Source organism: Canis lupus, chromosome 15, assembly GCF_003254725.2.
Source record: "Canis lupus dingo isolate Sandy chromosome 15, ASM325472v2, whole genome shotgun sequence".
Classification (NCBI taxonomy): Eukaryota; Metazoa; Chordata; class Mammalia; order Carnivora; family Canidae; genus Canis; species Canis lupus.
The window spans coordinates 4055091-4073738 of NC_064257.1; the positions used below are offsets into that span (position 1 = coordinate 4055091).

At 43.3% G+C, this 18648-nt stretch overlaps 2 long non-coding RNA genes across 11 annotated transcripts in view; one reads left to right on the forward strand and one right to left on the reverse strand.

Moving 5' to 3' along the window:
- Window positions 1-18648, forward strand: part of LOC112642349 (uncharacterized) — a 93726-nt gene that overhangs the window by 27823 nt on the left and 47255 nt on the right. The window lies entirely within an intron of this gene.
- LOC112642350 (uncharacterized) lies at window positions 4680-7735 on the reverse strand. The gene is made up of 2 exons (XR_003125198.3): window positions 7615-7735; window positions 4680-6219 (listed from the first exon to the last, which is right to left on the reverse strand). It is a non-coding gene; the product is annotated as an uncharacterized LOC112642350 (long non-coding RNA).

The window sequence follows — 18648 nt, forward strand, 5'->3', positions numbered from 1 at the left end:
ATTGACTGCATAATCAGACTTTTTAGTGCTTTAAAGTTATTGATAAACTACAACCCAAAACCTGTGCTGCTAATCATATGCCGGGAATAGGACTAAGATCAATCATTTCATGTCGTCCTGATGCCAACCCTGTTGGTAGGTGGCACCATCATCACCACTTTGCAGATGAGAAGAGCAGATGGGACTGGAAAGAATTAAGGCAGGGCACACAGCTAGTGAAATGGCAGAATTATTATATTTTCAGTCCTAGACTACTTCCAGCCAAAGCTCTTAACCCTTGAAAATGACAAGATGCAACCACCCTTTTGTAGGACACCTCTTCCCCAAGGCTAATCAAAACAACAAAGAGGTATCATTTTTCTTAACCTGTCCAGTGAGGATAAAAAGGTAACATCACTTTGGACAATGTTGCAGTGGATTCAGTAGTCTCCTATGCTTGTGGCATTAATGCTGAGTCCAAACATGAGTCATGCTCTTTGACCCACTCACACATACTGCATTAATGTGGAAAAGTTCTCTTAAGGGGTGCCTGAGTAGCTCAGTCAGTAGAGCATCCAACTCTTGATCTCAGCTCAAGTCTCGATCTCAGGATCATGAATTCAAGCCCCACTTTTAAAAAATTATTAAGAAAAAAAGAGAAGTTATCTTAAGGAAATAACCCCAAAGACTGAGGAAGAAAACAATAATAAATAAGAAGCTCTTCATGGCATCATTGCTAAGGATAGTGACATGCTCATCGGTAGAATAGCCAAGTGAATAATGGCACCACTCCATGGAGTACTAGGCAGTCATTAAAATGACAGTTGTGAAGATTGTGTGGGATACCAAAACTGTTTAGGGTGTAGCATGAGGCCCTAAAACATTGGGTACACAGTTGGGGGAGTACCTCAGTTACCACGAGGTAAAACCTAGGGCTGAGGAGAGAGGAAACCTATTGAGAATACTAATGGTGCTTGTGTCAGGGTGAATGAGTTATGGCTTATTTTTGTTTCTTCTATTTTTCACTTTTTCTGTAACATAGTTTATTATTTTTTATGATGAAAATGATGTGTTTTTTTTAAAGCTGATGAATAATTCCATAGCTGAGCTTTATTAGCAGCCCAAAGGTGACCTTGTCTGAGGGAGATGTTCTCTAGGCCTTGGATGGAGGCAGGGAGGGCCGGGCAGCATGTGGCAGTTGCCCTGGGGGTGAGGGGGTGGGTGGACACCTGTGTGTATGTCCTATTGCACTGAAACACTGCCAATGAGGGGACTGACCCCAGGTCCCTGGAGGTGCCTTACACCAGGAGGATTGCTTAGCTTTTTGGGTGAGGCAAGCACCCCAGACATCCCTTTTTCTCTTTGAGATGTACCTACTTGGGCACACTGCTATGCCTCCCCATTTTCTCTAGTGCAGAGCTGAGTAGCAAGCTCAGGGAGGAAAAGGCTGGATACAGCATCTGTATTTTTAATTAAAAGAAAAAACCAACAACAAAAATGAAAGCTGAGAAACTAAGGATGTGATTGATAGTGTGCAACATTTTTATTATCTGCCCAGTTCATTGAAGAGCACCCTGTGGTTTCTGACCACCTACAAGGCAGTTTGGCCCATGTTCTTTCTGACTTTTGGCCACTCTTTGTTCTTCCTCAGTTTGCAGGGCTCTTTGACAAGAACAGAGTGAAGGAAATGGGCTTATAAAAACTGTCTTGGATTCCCACCTGGTGTAGGCTGTTAAAGCTCTCCTCAAGGGAAGAGGGCTGTGGTCCCCTCTGAGAGGAGGTGATGTGGTAGGGAAGAAGGCAAAGCCAGGTATGAGCTCTGTTGTAGCTGCTTACTAATCATGGCTAAATTATTTGGGCAAATTCCTTCATCTCTCTGAACCTCATTTTCCTTATCTGTAAAATGGATGATATGGATGGTACCTGCCTCAGGAGGTTGTTATGAGGTAAAGTGAGTTGAAGTATATGGAGCAGTGCAGACCTGGCCCATTCTTCATGCTTGAGAAGTGCCAGCTCTTATTTTGATTATTACTACTATGTAATGACCATCCCTTCCTTGGTACCCCTGATGAGATATATGGGCTTTTTCTTTTCTTTTTTAAAGATTTACCTTATTTATTTGAGAGAGAGCGAGAGAGAGCGAGAGAGAGCACAAGCAGGGGCAGAGGCAGAAGGAGAAGTAGGCTCCCCCCTGAACAGGAAACCTGACTCGGGGCTCAATCCCAGAACCCTGGGATCATAACCTGAGCTGAAGGCAGACACTTAACTGACTGAGCTATCCTGGTGCCCCACTTTTTTTTTTTAATAAAATATTCTATTTATTTATTTGAGAGAAAGAGCACATGCATGAGTGAGCATGCTGGGGTGGGGGAGTAGCAGAGGGGAAGGAGAGGAACAAGTAGACTGCACTGAGTGTGGAGCCTGACGTGGGACTTGATCTCACAACCCTGTGATCAAGACCTGAGCTGAAACCAAGTGTTGGATGCTTAACTGACTGAGCCACTCAGCTGCCCCATATATGTAGGCTTTTTCAAACAGAACTTTATTGTAGGAGAAAAAAAGGTGGTGGTAAGCAGGAGATGCAGAATAACTTGCAGACTTCCTGTGCCCTTGAATGTTTCTGAGCCTCAGACTCTGTTCCTTCAGGAATTCTCTTTGCCAAATATCACCAGGTCTTCCTGGGACTTTGGTCCTGTCCTGTCTTAAAGACAGCTTCTTGGTTCCCACCAAGAACCGCTGTTCTCCTGAGCATTTCCTTGTTCCTGCCAAGGATTCAAGACTACAGTGTGTCCTACACGAGGTACTGTGCTGAAGGCTATCCATACAATTTCCAATTTAATGCTCACAACCTTTGAGGTAGTACTGTTATTATCACCCATTTTAGAGCCAAGGAAAAGGAGGCTCAGAAAAGATAAATAATGGCCCAAGGTTACCCTCTGAGTAAGAGGCAGAGGAAGGATTCTAACCTAGGATTCTGACCATGAGCTCTTAACCACTGCATCTATAGATGGTGACATTAGTACTGATGTCCAGGAGGTTGTGCTGTGGATTATTAATGAAGGTGAAAAATGCATTGTAACCTCTAACGTGCTAGGCAAATACGATGGTGTAATAACATACAACATCATATATAGGAGGAAGTACAACACTGTGGTTATAGGCTTGTGTTCAAATTCTAGGCCATTCCTTATTGACCTTTTATCACTTAAGTGACTTTGGACGTATTGTTGAATGTTTTCAAGCTTCAGTTTCTTTCTCTATAAAACTGGGAAACTAGTATGGGATTGTGATGACAAATGTGGTAGTATGGGTGAAGCCTTAAAACAATGTCTGGCACATGATCGACAATAAATAAATAAAACTCTATAATGTGAACTCCACAATGGGAGAGAGTTTTGTTTGTTCATTCTTATGTATCTAGCACCTAGGCCAGTATCTGGCCCACTTGTGCACTCAGCGACTCCTTGGTACACAAACAAATGGTGGTCCTAGTTGTAGCCACAGTGTCTCTGGGGACACTCTGGGTTGGATCCTTATGGAGGGACAGGGCTGGCTCTGTTACTCTGACAGGCAATTTGATGGATGTGCCAGGGTAGCCCATAGACATGATGGCTTGAATGGCCTGATCCAAAGACAATACTTAGGAATAGTCACACGGACACCCCAAGAGCTGCTGCTACCTGAGATTTCATCATTTCCCTGTGAGCTAAGTCCACCTAGGAAGTTCTTTCTGGCCTAATCAGAGTTGCTTGTCAAAATTTATTGTCTAGAGTCAAGGGGAAGACCCTTATCAAATTAGGATTACATAGGGCTGGAGAGACCACTGGGGCTTGGGCCTCTTACCCCACCCCTCCCTAATAAGGAGGCCTTAGTAGTTAGAATTCAATTAAGCCCTGGTGAAGGGAGTCTTCGAGGCAGGGCTGGGGCAGGCCCATGTCTGGGCTGAACAGAACAACCGATTTAAGCTAAATCAACGCCTACTTAAGTGAGCCGTAATAAGCATTCTGGGGGCAACGCCAGCCTGGGGGCGTCATTTATCACCGGGTAATAGAAAACCCTAATGAATAATAACTTGGGCCGAGCAGCTGGAGCGCGCATACATTACGGGGTTCGAGCTGCCGCTGTCCACTGAGCCGGGAGGGTGGGGTCCGGGGCCTGGGTGGCGGGTGTGCATATTGAGTTCTGCCGCCGTGCACGAAGGCCTTTGTTGCGCAGGAAGGCCATTAATCTCGCGCCCGCTTTGCCAGTCTTGCAGTTGGTGTGGGGGACACGGCGGTCCGTTTGCTTGTTGCACCCAGAGGGACCAAGACGCCTGAGGAGAAAACGTGCTCCTGAGAGATGCTGCTGTTGGCTTCTGCTTGGCCAGGACGTGAGAACACAGACCTCACACCAGCTCCCCTCTGATGCCGGGTCCCAGGTCCCATGAACTCAGGCGGCCTTGTCAGGCAACACAGCGTGAGCCCCCGCGGTGTGCACAGTTCCGTGCGGGCAATGATGGGGTTTGGGGCCAAGACCGGGACGTGCATTATAAAGTTTTGCACTGGCAGTGTCTCATTTAACGTAACTAACTGCTTTTGAGATCAATGTTATATACTTGCCCCGTTTTACAGACAAGAAAACTGAGAACAGAAGATTTAAGTGGTGGGTGTTAGGTTTTTTTAGAAACTAAATGGAAATGAGACCGCCAAGGCAAGCGAGGGTCCAAGAACAGATTTTATTGCAGGCACCCTCGGGCGAGGTTCCACGACTCACGGGGGAAAGAGAGTGAGTCCAGGAAGTCGCGCCAAGACAAGGTGGTCGGGGGGTTTACATAACGTTGTAAGGCAGAACGGTTTCCTATTGGTTGGCTCATATGCAAAGGGAGGATTGCAGTTTGACCAGTCAAAGGTGACTTCCTCCTCTGGGGTTTGAAGGGCATTGGGTTCGGTTGGGGAAGTCCAAAGGAGAGGTGTCAGGGTCTGCTCAAGCTGTCGTCCCAAGTGGAGGTGGTGACAGGAACCTCAGCCATTTTGGCGTATCCGCCATCTTGAGGAGTTTCCCTTCCCGCCTGGCCCCAACAGTGGGCACACACAGCTAGGAAGTGGGGGTGGGGGGGTCCTGGAATTTGAATCTAGGCCTTCTGAATCCTTTACCTTTTAGCACTTCCCCTCCCAGGAAAAACAGGCTTATCTAAGACTTCTTTATCTGGTCTGATAGCATTGCCTTCGGGCTCTGGATCCTCTCTGGGTCCTCGAGAGTTAGATATTGCCCCTCCCCTGTTGTGTCCTGGCAGACCACTCCCCTCCTCTTGGAAGTTCTTCTTGTGTCTTCCATAATACACCTGCCCCTTCACCTCGGCCTCCTCAACAGGATAATTATTGTGTCTCACTGCTGTTGTGAGGATAATACATCAATCTGTACTAAGCCAAGATTCTTCTGGTCCTGCCGGCCTGAGGGTAAGAGAAGGCCACTGGAATAATAACACACCAATGTCTTCTTGGCTCAGACTCCACCACAGCTTTGTTCCTAATCTGTCTCCTCACATTCTTTGAGGATTTTGGGGGTACCTCATGTTGCGGACAACTTCTGTTGTTTCCAGGGAGCCTCCGTGACTTCCTCCTGTCCTCTCTGTGAGCCTGTTGAGTGGTGTCCAGTTCAGTGTTGACCTCTTCTCCTGCCTCCAACACTAGTAGAGGTGACTTTTCTTTTGTTCTCTCAAAGTCCTCCTTTCAGACAAGTGGGGAGGTTGCCCTCCTGCACATTCACTAGTCCATTCAACAAACATATATGCACCTTCTGGTGGATGGAAATTCAAAGAGGACTTAGACCATATCCTTCTATACCAGACAGAAGCCTTTCTTAGGGGCTACCACTCCTTGCTCACCTTCATATTTCTTATTGACTCCATATTTCAATTTTAGAGCTGTACAGTCTTATGTTTTTTATTTCCTGAAGAATCTGCTACTGCTGTTTTTTTTTTTTTTTTTTTTTTTTTTAATTGACTGACTCTTGACCATAAACTCAACTTCTCAGGATTTTTGATGAGTTCATTGAAGCCTAGAACAAAGCATCAGTGCCATGAGCTATGCTAGGCTCAGTATCCTCCCTTTTGACCTCAGCCAATGTCCTCAGACCAGGATGGGGCTGGGGCCCAAATTTTCATTGGTACCTTCAACTGGACAGTCAACTTCAGGAGAATACCTCAACAGCATTCCCCATTAAGCATCGTAAGTGAACAGAAAAAAGTCACCTTGCTGTTTTCTGAGAAAAAAATTTTAAATTCATAAATGAAGAATTAATTTCAGGGGTACAACATAGTGATTTGACAGTTTTATACTTTACAAAATGCTCACCACAGTAAGTATGGTCACCATCTGTCACCATGCAAAGTTACTATAATATTACTGACTAAAATCTCTATGCTATACCTCACTCTAATCAACCATAAATTGATAAAACCCAACAATACCAAAGAAAATGAGAAGTGTTCTCTCATGTGACTTGTAATAGCTTTGTTTTGACCTATTTTCTCCTAGCTTGTTTTCTGCTACTGGAGACTCATCATCCTTTTGCCACCTATGTAACAACTCTTCTGAGAGCAAAGCATCTTTATGATGGTATCAGCCCTGTCATGGAAAGCTGAGTGGCCATTGGAGGCAGGCCACTCAGCTTTCCCTTCAAAAAGCCATGTGAATAGAGTTGGCTGATGGGCTCTAGGTGCTGCTCTTTTCGATCTGCGGAGATAGATGTTCAGCTGAGGCCACACTCTCCCAAGGCTGCTCCTGGCCAATGACTGAGCACTGCAGGGATCAGAGCTGCGATATTTGTGTCTCAAAATGCAGGACTCCTCTCATGGCCATCTTTGCTCCAAGCTCCTTAATGGCCTGGCCAAGACATTCTTAGAGCTATACTGCATTTTGTGACTTTTCCTGCCCAATCTTCCTTTTGTCCCCTTCCCCAGTCACAGATGTCAGATCAGTATATTAAAGGTTTTCCTTGCCCACTCCTGGTGCTTCTCCCCTTTATCCTTCACAGGCATTTCCCCACTATAAATACCTGGCACTTCTAATTCTGTCCTAGCATCTGCTTCCTGGAGACCTGGGCTGACACATGGTAAGAGAGAAGCAAAAAATCATACCGACACTCAGGATGACTTTAAAGGACCAGAACAGAGGCTCTCAGGATCACCGGGGTAGCCCTTCAAGTTTCTAACATGGACTCAGCTTTTGACTGGAATGGCAGTGAGTGAGGGACACTAGGACTCTTCCAACCAGACTGCATTTAGGATAAACCTGTTGTGCCAGGGGCAGAACTGAGAGGCCAGAAGGTCTTGCTTTGGTCTGCCTTGTTCAGCTTCCCTTCCTATGCTATTATCACCATGAACTGTGTCAGTCTGTGATATTAAAGTGGTTGCCTGTATGCTGTTTTGGCACCATTGGACCTCAGGAAGGATTCTCAAGAACAATCTGCCAGGTCTATCTTCCAGAAGGCCTTGACCTCTGTTACCTTGAGACCCCTGTTGGTGCTCATATGCTGAGAATATACCACTTCATTCTCCTCACCACCATCCTCAATCTTCAGGAAAATATACAGTTCAGTTTGGAGGGAAGGGCTGGTCAAAGTCTGTTCTAACTTCACGGACAGATTGACAGTCACCTGAATGACAGTTGTGATGGGTGGTCACTGGGTGGGGTGGCCAGCTGGCTGAAATTGGTAAGCAGGTTACGTGGCCTGAGAAGTTGTTAAGGAACCACAGGGATGTCCAGGGTGCAGAGAGATACTGATTCTAGAAGGTAGAAACAGTGGCATTCCATGTTGCTGAACCCAACCAACAGTGACGTCTCTATCCTCATTCCCCCACATCGCAGCAGAATTCCACACAGTTGTCACCCCTCCTGCATGTTAAAAGACAAGCTTGTGTCATATTCCTGAGAGATATTTGTCTGTACTTAACATACCCTCAGTGAAATTTTTGGTTTACTCCTCTCCCCAACTCATTCATCCCACCATCTTTTTTATCTTAGCAATGTGGTTCATTCAGTAGCTCAACATTCATGCAGAGATTAAAAGCAAAAGCTTTGGAGTCCTCTTTTTTCTTCTCCACTAGCACCTAATCCATTAGTAAGTCCTATTGCAGAGCATCACCTCTTACCACTGTCACCGCTACCATTTCAACCTGGATCATGACATCTCTTGTCTGGACTCTTACAGTGGCCTCCTACACGATGTCCCTGCTCTCCTCCTGCAGCCCACCTGACCTTTTTAGAATTTCAGTCAGATCATTTCACTTCCCTCTTAATCCAAACCCTCTTACCATATTGAAAATGAAACCCATCATGAAAATGAAAGGTAGAGCATAGGGGATATAGTCAATTGTATCATAAGGCAAAATAATAAAATAAAATAAATAAAATAAAATCCAGATCTCCTAATCTCATAGTGTGTCTTCCCCCCACCCCCCATCTACCTATTCCACTCAGGCCCACTCCTTTCTGAATCCTGAACACAATGAAGATTTTAAGATATTTTTTTTCCTACTCAGGGCCTTTGCACATGCTGTTCTCACCACTTCTTATGCTCACCTACCTAATCTTTGCCGTTGAGTTGCTCTTTATATCACTCCAGTCTGACGTAAATTATCATATAAAGAAGCTCCTCATCCCTGTCACTTTCTTATTCCACTGTCCCTTTATTAAAAATTAATAACCTGCATTGTTAATTGCAAAAATGGCCACAATTTACCATCCGTCTGTCTACTGATGCCTCTTTGCGATGTGACTTTGCAACATGTCTCATAGACAGGTAGAATTGATTTTCCCATTCCTTGAATCTGGGCTGGAGTTATGGCTTACTTTGGCTAATAGAATGTTTTAGAAATATATGTGTGCCAGCTCTAAGCCTTGCAGTCTTCCACTGTTCCTCTTGGATCCCAGCAACTGCCATGTGAAGAAGCTTGAACTAGGTTGGTGGAGGATAAGAGACACATGGAGGTAAACCAAGGCACTCTAGCCCAATAGTCAGCCTTCCCTGGAAACAGAGCCATCTGGCTGACCTGAAGCCAATTTGCAAGTGTATGAAGGATCCCAGACAAGACCAGTAGGACTGTTGAGGACAAGAATAAATGGTCCTTTAAAAAAAAATCATAAAATATTAGTATGGTTGGTTATGTAGCAAAAACTAACAGATCTAACTCATGCCATTATTTGAAATTATCTTACATAGTATGCTCATTTCTATATTGTGTCTCCTCCACTAAAATACAAATTCCTTGAGGGTTGGGAGGTTTGCTCATCACTGTATTGATTATAGCTGTAGCATTGGATCAAAATGACAGTGTGACAATATGGTACTTTAAGAAAGGCCAAGATATTGGCATTTCATTAAAAAAGGCGGGATGTGGCCACCAAAAATCTTCATCGCTTTGTTTTAAGTTCTTCCTGGGGAAAGCCATGCTAAGACTGAGGCAATTTTGTTCTTCCAGGAGAGTGATGGTCAAGATAAAGTACCTAGGGGAGGAGGCATCAGGCACCAACAAGGGATCCAGCCCTTTTCTGGGAGGGGAGAAGAGTAAACCTAGCACTAGGGGAAGGAAGCTTGAAGGGTCTGGGGACTTCATTCTTTCCTTGTCCCTTCCCTACCCCTTAATCCTGCTGCCATATCCTCCACTTGTTTGCCTTAATGTGTCCCCTCATTCATGTTCTAAGGAGACTCCATTGGGCCCTCATAAGAACAGCAGAACGCATACTGGCTTTGGGAGCAGTATAAATTACTAATAGCACTCAACCCTGAAGGGAAAAACAAATAATGGCCAACTACCCAGTGATCCAGGTCATGGGATTTTCACAATAGCTTGGAGAAATATAGACAGATGGATTTCTAAGTGATTGCTCCTTGGGCTGGTTAGAAATTTTGCTGTAGCACAAAAATTTCTGTGTATCCCTCCAGATATAAGTAATTCTGACCTCAGATTTTGAAAGATACTGAAATAATAGTATTGTACCAACAAAAATATTAATATTTTGATACTTAAAGCAAGTATATAATACTGAAATGTCCAAGCACCTACAACCTAACTGTGATGGCCATCACATTCCCAGCACCTAGCACAGTGCCAAGCAGGTTCTTGGTCTGTGCATGAATGGATGAGCAAATGCTCACCAGGGTTTGGCTGTGGGAAGGGGCTGGGTGGAGGTCTAGCACCAGGGTAAGCAGCTGCCCTCAAACGTACATACATACCCCTTGCATATACACACATGCCACCTCCCCAGACAATAGCGGCTCCACTGGGCAGGCGGAGGCTCTGAAAGGGAAGCAGGAGGGACATGCATCCCAGGGCAGTATGTCTGGAGGAGGATGCAAACACTCCATGTCCTCCTGGCCTGGCAGGGCTGAATCTTCTGGCAGAGGAACTTATACCATTGGCTGTCCTGGGTCTCCCACTTGCTGACTGCAGATCTTGGGACTTTTTAGCTTTCATAATCACATAAGCCAATTCCTTATAATAAATCTCTTTATATCTATCTATATATATATCATCTATATATCTATCTCTATATCATATCTCTATATCTGTAGCCCTATATTTATATCTATGCATCTATATCTATCTATATCTATGTCCTATTGGTTCTATTTCTCTGGAAAACCCTGACTCATATAGCCAGGGTGGTGGCTTTCAACTGTGACTGCCCTCTAGCAGCACCTGGGAGGATTCAAAGAGTGTGACTCCCTGGGCTCCATCCCCCCAGAGGTTCTAGTTCAGTCTTCTGTGGTGAGACCTGGGCATCTCTAATTTTTAAAAGCTATCCAGGGACCCTTTTGTGCAGCTGGGGTGGAAAAGCACTGAGCTGGGGTATGGGGCTGGTGGTGGAGAAGAAGGGAAGGGATGTGAATTCATTCAGGGCATCTGTGTTGCAGGCATTTGCATAAGTTTTCTTGTTTAATAGATACAGGCAACTGTATGTCACAGTGATGATTCTTTTCCTTTTTTTTTTTTTTCTCCAAATAAGGACATTGATTGCTCAGTAAGTGGATGATGTCCAAGGTCACAAGGCTAATAAGTGGCAGAGCTGGGATTCACACCCAGGTTGTTTGACCCTAAATTTGGAAGATGAGTCTGGAAAGTTTTGGCCCAGAAGTAGTACTTGCCTTCTACTTTGGGAGCATGGAGAACAGTGGAGCGTGTAAACCCCACTCTGAGGTCAGATCCCCTCATATATAACCCGTTGCTCCTGCCTGGGAGGAGGTCTTCAAGCCTGGGTTCCTGCAGGATTTATGAGTCCCATGACAATGTCTTCGATAACAGAATATTAGCATTGGACTGGCTCTCAGAAATCAAAGCATTCCCCCATCCCCTTGTTTTCCTTCCAGAGTAGGGATGTGTCACATTCATTTCTTAATTCCCTTGACAGCAATGCTTGGCATACTGTGGGCACCCAATTAATGTTTATGGAATTGAAATAAGTAGTTTTAAAGGTCACAAAATTGATGCAACAAATGCTCAGAGAAGTTAATTGTCTTTCCTACACAGAGTCAGCTACCGCAGAGTTGGGACTAGAATCAGTTCTGATCCCAGCCAGGTGGCCTTTTCATGCTGCTGTGCTACAGTATTGCTGGTTTCAGAATCACAGCCATTTGGGGCTGAATGGGCCTCAGAAAAGGGTTATGCAGGATTTAAAAATAGTTTTCACCTTCCATGTCCTCTCCAACTCAATATCAGTGGCACATTGTGTAGAAAAAGATTCTGAGACTCATGAGGAAAGAGTGCCATCATTGATTAGTGATGTCTGCCAAAGATGTGGGAATGGTTAGTGGCAACATACATGCCATATAGTTGCTGTTCCTGATTTCATTCAAGTTCTTTAATTTATGGTTAAGAGCATCCTGGTCCTTTTTGCCATCCATAAAATTTTGTCATCAAAAAAACAAAACAAAACAAAAAAAACCCAACACCACAAAAACTGCACCCCAAAACAACCCAACGTAAGTCTCTTATATAAGTAATAGAGGACTATTCCACAAATCCCAGGTCTTCTAGGGGCTCTATGAGGAAAGCCAACATTGGAGTTATGGCAAATATTCTGGACTTGAAATTGAATGAAGAGATTTGTATACACATACTCCTGCTTAATAATGGTGTGATTTAAAAAAAAAATGGTGTGATTTCAGGCATTTCCCTTCTTCTTTCTGAGTTTCAATTTCTTCACCTGTAAAATGGAAATATAATCACTGTCTCTTAGGGCTCTTAGGGTTGTTATGAAGAGTAAATTAAGGACAGTATAAAAAATGTCTCATTAACTATGAAGCATTGTGGAATCATTCCTTCTGTAGCTTGTGTTATTGGTCCCAATTTTTTATCTTTCATATGCCCTTCGCCATATGACTTTGCAGTTCTTTCCTTAAGGGGAAGTATACTTTCCTGGCCCTTAACTTTGGGCTTGGCCATATAACTTGATGTGTCCAATGGAAAAGGATAGAAGTCATAGGGTGCCAGTTTGGGCTAGTCCTCAAGAGGCATCAAATATTTCCACTTCTGTCTTGTGGCTCTGTCATTGTGATGAGAAGAATGTGTCCCAGCTAGCCTGTTGGTCCAATGACGATGAGAGAAATGAGGAGCATACTCAGACCTAACTTGCAACGTATCGCTGCCCAGCTGAGCCCCAGCTGATCTGTAGATGCCGGAGTTAAATGATGGCTTTTTGTGGAAAGTAACTGAGATTGTTATGCAGCAATAGCTGACCAGGTCACCTTTGAAGGTGATTTCTGGTGAGAACTAGATTTCTCTCTCTGCGGTTATAGTTCTATTGTGGAGTGAGTAAAGGACAATGTGTCACAGGATAGTAAGGGCACCTTGTCACAGACTGGCCTTCCCTCCCTTTTCTGCCTCTGGGAATGTGCCTAGAGGCTCCTGGATGCAACTGACATTGATCTATGCAACAGCTTGTGTGAGGGCCCTTCAGCCCAGACATGGCTTCATGGCCTCCTGTAATGCAGTGACTCAGTGCAGAACATCAGTGATTTCAATTTTATTTCCTCAGTCTTGGAAACTATGGCTTCCCCTGTTCACAACCACCTTGTACCTGCACCCCACCTTCTGGGGTCCTCACTGCCTATTCCCATTCTGTACCCTTTCTCTGCATCCCACTTTGGGTTGGACTTTTATTCTCTTCAGGAGTAGGAAGGGATGTATGGGAAGGTCAGTTACCCCCAATTAGCTTTGGAGGGAATGGACCTGAGCCTCAGCCAGGGGACAGGGCTGCTCTGTGGTGGCCAGCTGAAGGGCAAGCTGGACCCTAAAGAGTCTAGGAGAATATGTAAAACTCTGCATTAGAAAGGCAAAGGCTTGGCTTTCCAAGTCCTTTGCTCTGAAGTTCAAGCAGAAACTATGAGAATTGATATGCTAAACGGATGCAAAGGAAGAAATTCTTCCAGCAGGTGCCTGGGTCTGAGATTTTTTTCCTAGATAAAGAAAGGTAATGTGTGTTCTGAAGTCATTTTCACTGGTATTTCTCAAAGGAAGAAGTTGTTTGACCTTGAGAGCATTGGGTTGAGAGAAAGAAAGAAGGGCCAGAGAGGATGGGGACTTGTCTAAGATCTCATAGTGACTTGAGGCAGGGCAGGCTGTGCTAGGTCCTGGTTGAGCTCTTCCTTTTTTGAGTGGATTTTCAGAACCAAACTAGTTCAAGAACAAAGTAGGGTCACCACCCTCACATGGTTCAATTTTCACTTATCTTCTTTTTTTTTTTTTTAATTTTTATTTATTTATGATAGTCACACAGAGAGAAAGAGAGAGAGGCGGAGACACAGGCAGAGGGAGAAGCAGGCTCCATGCACCGGGAGCCCGATGTGGGATTCGATCCCGGGTCTCCAGTATCGCGCCCTGGGCCAAAGGCAGGCGCCAAACCGCTGCGCCACCCAGGGATCCCTCACTTATCTTCTTGCTGGAAAATATCCCTCTTCAAGGTATTCTCATGGCTTGGCCCCACTCTCCTGGATCCCCATGCTCGCACTATTGATGGTGGGGCTATGTGCCTGTTGCCTGTGAAGCTAACTGAACAGGGCTGCCTTCTTGCAGGGCTGGTGTTTGGGCCACTGTGGCCTTGGCGCTGTGAATAAAATGTGGAGGCTTGCTACACTGCTCTCTCTGGCCCACTTTATGTGGTTGGGGCAGCCCACTCTTCTCCAGTCCTTCCATTCTACAGAGTTTGGAGCCAAAGACATCTTTGTGCATTTGCAGAGAGAAAGGAGCCCCCCTGTCTCCACACACAACACTGGATTGTTTCTTTTTCCCAGATTAATGATATGATAGGATGATTGACAATGAGAACGCTCACCTTCTTTCAGGCAAAAATCCATTCTCCTCCTTGGTGTTTCTCTCATGGTCTTGACAAGATAATCACAAAATGGTTCAATATTAGTATCTTTCTAAGGTTTGGGTTTTCCACTTGGTTTTGTCCGTGGTCACTTGGTTATACCCATGTGTTAAATGGGAAGCTGAAGCCCTGAGGGTGTGAGTGGCTTGCCTAAGGTCATACAGCTGGTTATGGTTGGAGTGGAGGTATTATGGGCTAAGTGGTCGTGTCCCCCCAGAATTCATGTGGGGAAATCCTAAGCCCTAATGTGATAGTATCGGGAGGGTGGGAGGTGATCAGGTTTAGTAGAGGTCATGAGACTATTGCCTTTATGATAGAATTAGTGTCCTTAGAAGAAGACGGAGGGACATGAGCTCTCAGTCCCTCCATGAGCACACAGCAAGGTGCAGACCCCATGTGCACGCTATGAGAAGGTGGGCTCACACCAAGCCCAAATCTGCTGGCACCTTATTTTGGACTTCGAAGATTCCAGAATTGTGAGAGGTAAATGTTTGCTTAAGCCAGCCCATGATGACAGCCTGAACTGAGTAAGGTGGGTGGTAACAAGTCAGTCCTCTCACCTCTTAGCCCAGCTATCCTTCTGCCTCACAGACGGGCAGGTAGGTTGTACACTTTCTGGGAGAAGATAGGTTAAACACTCTCTCTGTGACCACTGAAGCCTTTGTTTACCTGGCTCATCGCCGGAAGGTGAACCTCATTCTCTCCAGCCGAGGATGATGGAGTGGGCTTAGCTGACATGACAGTCACATCATCAGCCACAGTGACACAAAGTTGGAAAAGTATGATTCCCCAAGAACACTTGTGGCAAGAGAGCAGGAGCAGACATCTTGCTGTCCAACAAGTGAGGTAATTAATATTCCATTAACAAGGCCATTACAACTCCTGAATAGAAATATGCTTTCTCTTAAGGTGTGAAGCCCACTCCTAAGTGAGGTGTAACAGCTGAATAAGCATACCTGCTGATTTATGTCCATAAAACTTAATTTATTAGCAATGTCTTAATTGTGATGGTGCATACAGTCTCTAAGCCATTAGCAAAATCCTCTAAAAGCCGCTGACGAGAATAATATGCCCAATAAATGGGATGAGCAGCACTTTTTCTGCTTCTGAGGCTATAGACTTGCTAATAAGGCTAGACTGGTTTTTTAATGGAGTGGCCAAGTGCATGGGTGGGAGCTCCTGGAGAGTACGATGGGGGATGGCCTCAGCCTGTGCCTATGGCTGTGGCTTGAAGGATGGGTGATATTTGGACAAGTAGAGATAGTGCGAGAGGTGGAGGGAACAGGAGTGGTTCTCTAAGGCGTAGAGAATGTGGCACAGAGGTGAAGCAGGAGTACCATTGAGTTGTTCAGTTTGTCTGGAAAATAACTGTGACATCAAGTGTTAGCTGTTCCCACCCTCCCTCCCCTCTTCCTTTGTTTCCTCCCTGTGCCTCCCACCCTCTCTTCTTCCTTCCTGTTTTTCCTCTTAGTCCTACCAAGGGCTTGGCTTGTATGAGCACACATAGTACCTTAGTATTTGGGTATCCATAAGAATGCCAAGAAGTGGACCCTGATTCCTTCTTGCATGAATTCAGACATGTTGGCCCACCTGGGGTGCCCATACTCAGAAGAACAAAAGCCTGGTAGAACCAACAACCCCTGGGCTTTGAAGGACATACTATCTTGCACATTGCGATATCTACCTAGATGAATTTAAGTGACAAAACAATACTTCCTCTGGGAACTCTAATGGGCAAAGAAGAATCATGTTCCTTTGCCCTGCTTTCCTCCTAAGGGAAGGAGCCATGTTAGGACCCTCGTCATTAGGGGGAGCACTTCTGGTTCTTCTCCATTTTTCATGGACTTTCATCATCTGAAAAGGATAAATGGAAGGAATAGATTGAATAGATGTACTCCCAGGCAAACTTTGTTACCCAGCATCCTGCTTGCAGCTATACACCACCCTTCCCCATCAATGACCACTGTCCTTACAGAAGCGCCAGAAGGCCTAGGGCTTCAGTGCTCTTGGGATGGAATGCACTAGAGTCCTGCAGAGCAGTGGCACTGCTAGTTCCACTTAAGATACTCATTTTGGTCAGCCCAGCTTTTGTTCTGAAGCTAGTTTGGATTGGAGTTCCGTTACCTAAAACCAAAAGAATCTTGATTAATGTCGTCTGCTATGTATCGCCTAAAACTTCACTAAACAATATGGGGGGAAAAGCCAGAAAAGAACTAACAGCATAAGGAAAAGATACTGGCTGTCCAAATCCTGTCCTAATATGTGTGTGTGTGTGTGTTTAAATTAACTTTATTGAGATGTAATTAACATATAAGAAAATGGACATGTTTAAGCATACAGGCTGATAACTCTTTTTTTTTTTTTTTTTTAGGCTGATAACTTTTGATAAAGGTAGATATCTATGTAACTACCACCTGATTAAGATGTAGAACATTTCCATCTCCCCAGAAAGTTTCCTGCTGCTGGGCAACTACTGTTCTGATTCCTAGCACTGTTGATTAGTTTTACCTGTTCTACTATATGGTATAATCAAAGGCCCATAAATCCTACAATATATACTCCTTTTTATCTGGCTTCTTTTACTCAATGTAAGTACTTTGTGATTCATTCACATTATTGGGTATATCATTCATTTTTTTTTTTCAGAATAATATTCTACATAGCACAGCATAATTTGTTTATCCATTTACCTGTTGATGGACATTTCAGTTGTTTCTAGTTTGGGGCTATTATGAATATAAATGTTATGAACATTTACGTGTAAATATATATATATATACAATTATATATATACATATGTAATTATATGACTAAATTATATATGTATTACATATGTATAATTTCTCTTGGGTAAATATGTAGGAGTGGAATTGCTGGGTTGTATACATATACATTTGGCTTTGTAGGAAACTACCAAACTGTGTTCCAAGGTGGCTATACCATTATATATATTCTCTTCAGCAATGTATGAATAACTCAGTTCCTCTACATCTTCATCATCTGATCTTAGACTTGTCTGGCTTTCAAATTTTAGCCATTCTATTGGGTGTGAAGTCATCTCTCATTGTGGTTTCAACTTACACTTCTCTGATGACTAATGATGTTCAGTATCTTTTCATAAATTTATGGGCCTTTCATGTGTCTTTTTGTGAAGTATCTATTAAAATTGTACCCCTTAAAAAATTAAGTAGTTTGTCTTATTATTGATCCATGAGAGTTTTTTTTTAAGTATTCTGAATATAAGCTCCTTGACAAATATGTGTGATACAAATATTTTCTCCGAGTCTGTGGCTTGCCTTTTCTCGATAGTGGTTTTTTTTTTTTTTTAAAGAGCACAAGTGTTTTATTTTGATGAAGTAGAATTTATCTTTTTTCACTTTTACAAATAATGTTTTGTTTTTCCTGTCTCAGAAATCATTGTCTAACCCCAAACTGCAAAGATTTTCTCCTACGATTTCTTCTAGAAATTTTATAGTTTTAGGTTTTAGGTTTATGTCTCTGATCCATTTCAAAATAACATTGTGTATGGTATGAGGTAGAAGTTGAATTTCCTTTTCTTTTATATGACTATCCAGTTGTTCTGACATCATTTGTTTAAAACATTATCCTTTTCCCATTGAGTTATGTTGGTGCCTATGTTGTTGAAAATCAATTGGCCATATATTGGCCAATTTCTGGATTCTCTAGTCTGTTCTCTTGATCTATATAGGTTTACCCATATACCAATATCATTCTCTCTTGATGACTATAGCATTATAGTATAAATCTTAAAATCAAATAGTGTAAATCCTCTAACTTTATTCTTTTTTTCCTATTTTGCTTGAGCTATTCCAGATCCTTTGTATTTCCACTTAGCTTTAGAATCAGTTTGTCAATTTGTACAAGAAAATCTCACAGGATTTTGATTGGGATTGTGTTGAATTTATAGATCAATTTGGGGAGAATGTTGGGGAACAACTTCATGGTGTGCAGTCTTCTAATGTGTAACTATGCTATATCTCTCGATTTATTGAGATTTTTAATTTCCCCCAGTAATATTTTATAGTTTTCAGTGTTTTTTTTTTTTTTTTCCCATAAATGCCCTTTATCAAGTTGAGGAGTTTCTTTCTATTTTTAGTTTGCAAAGAGTTTCTTTTTTGGTCATAAATTTTTGCAGTATAATCCCCCATTTTGTACTGATTTAAGTATTTTTTTTGTGTTAAAATTAATAAATACTATACCAGAAGAAATTTTAGAATAAAAAATGTTAAAAAGTAAAAAAAGGAAATATGGGAAAATATATTTATATCTTTTATAATTTAGTGGTGTGGAGGTCCTG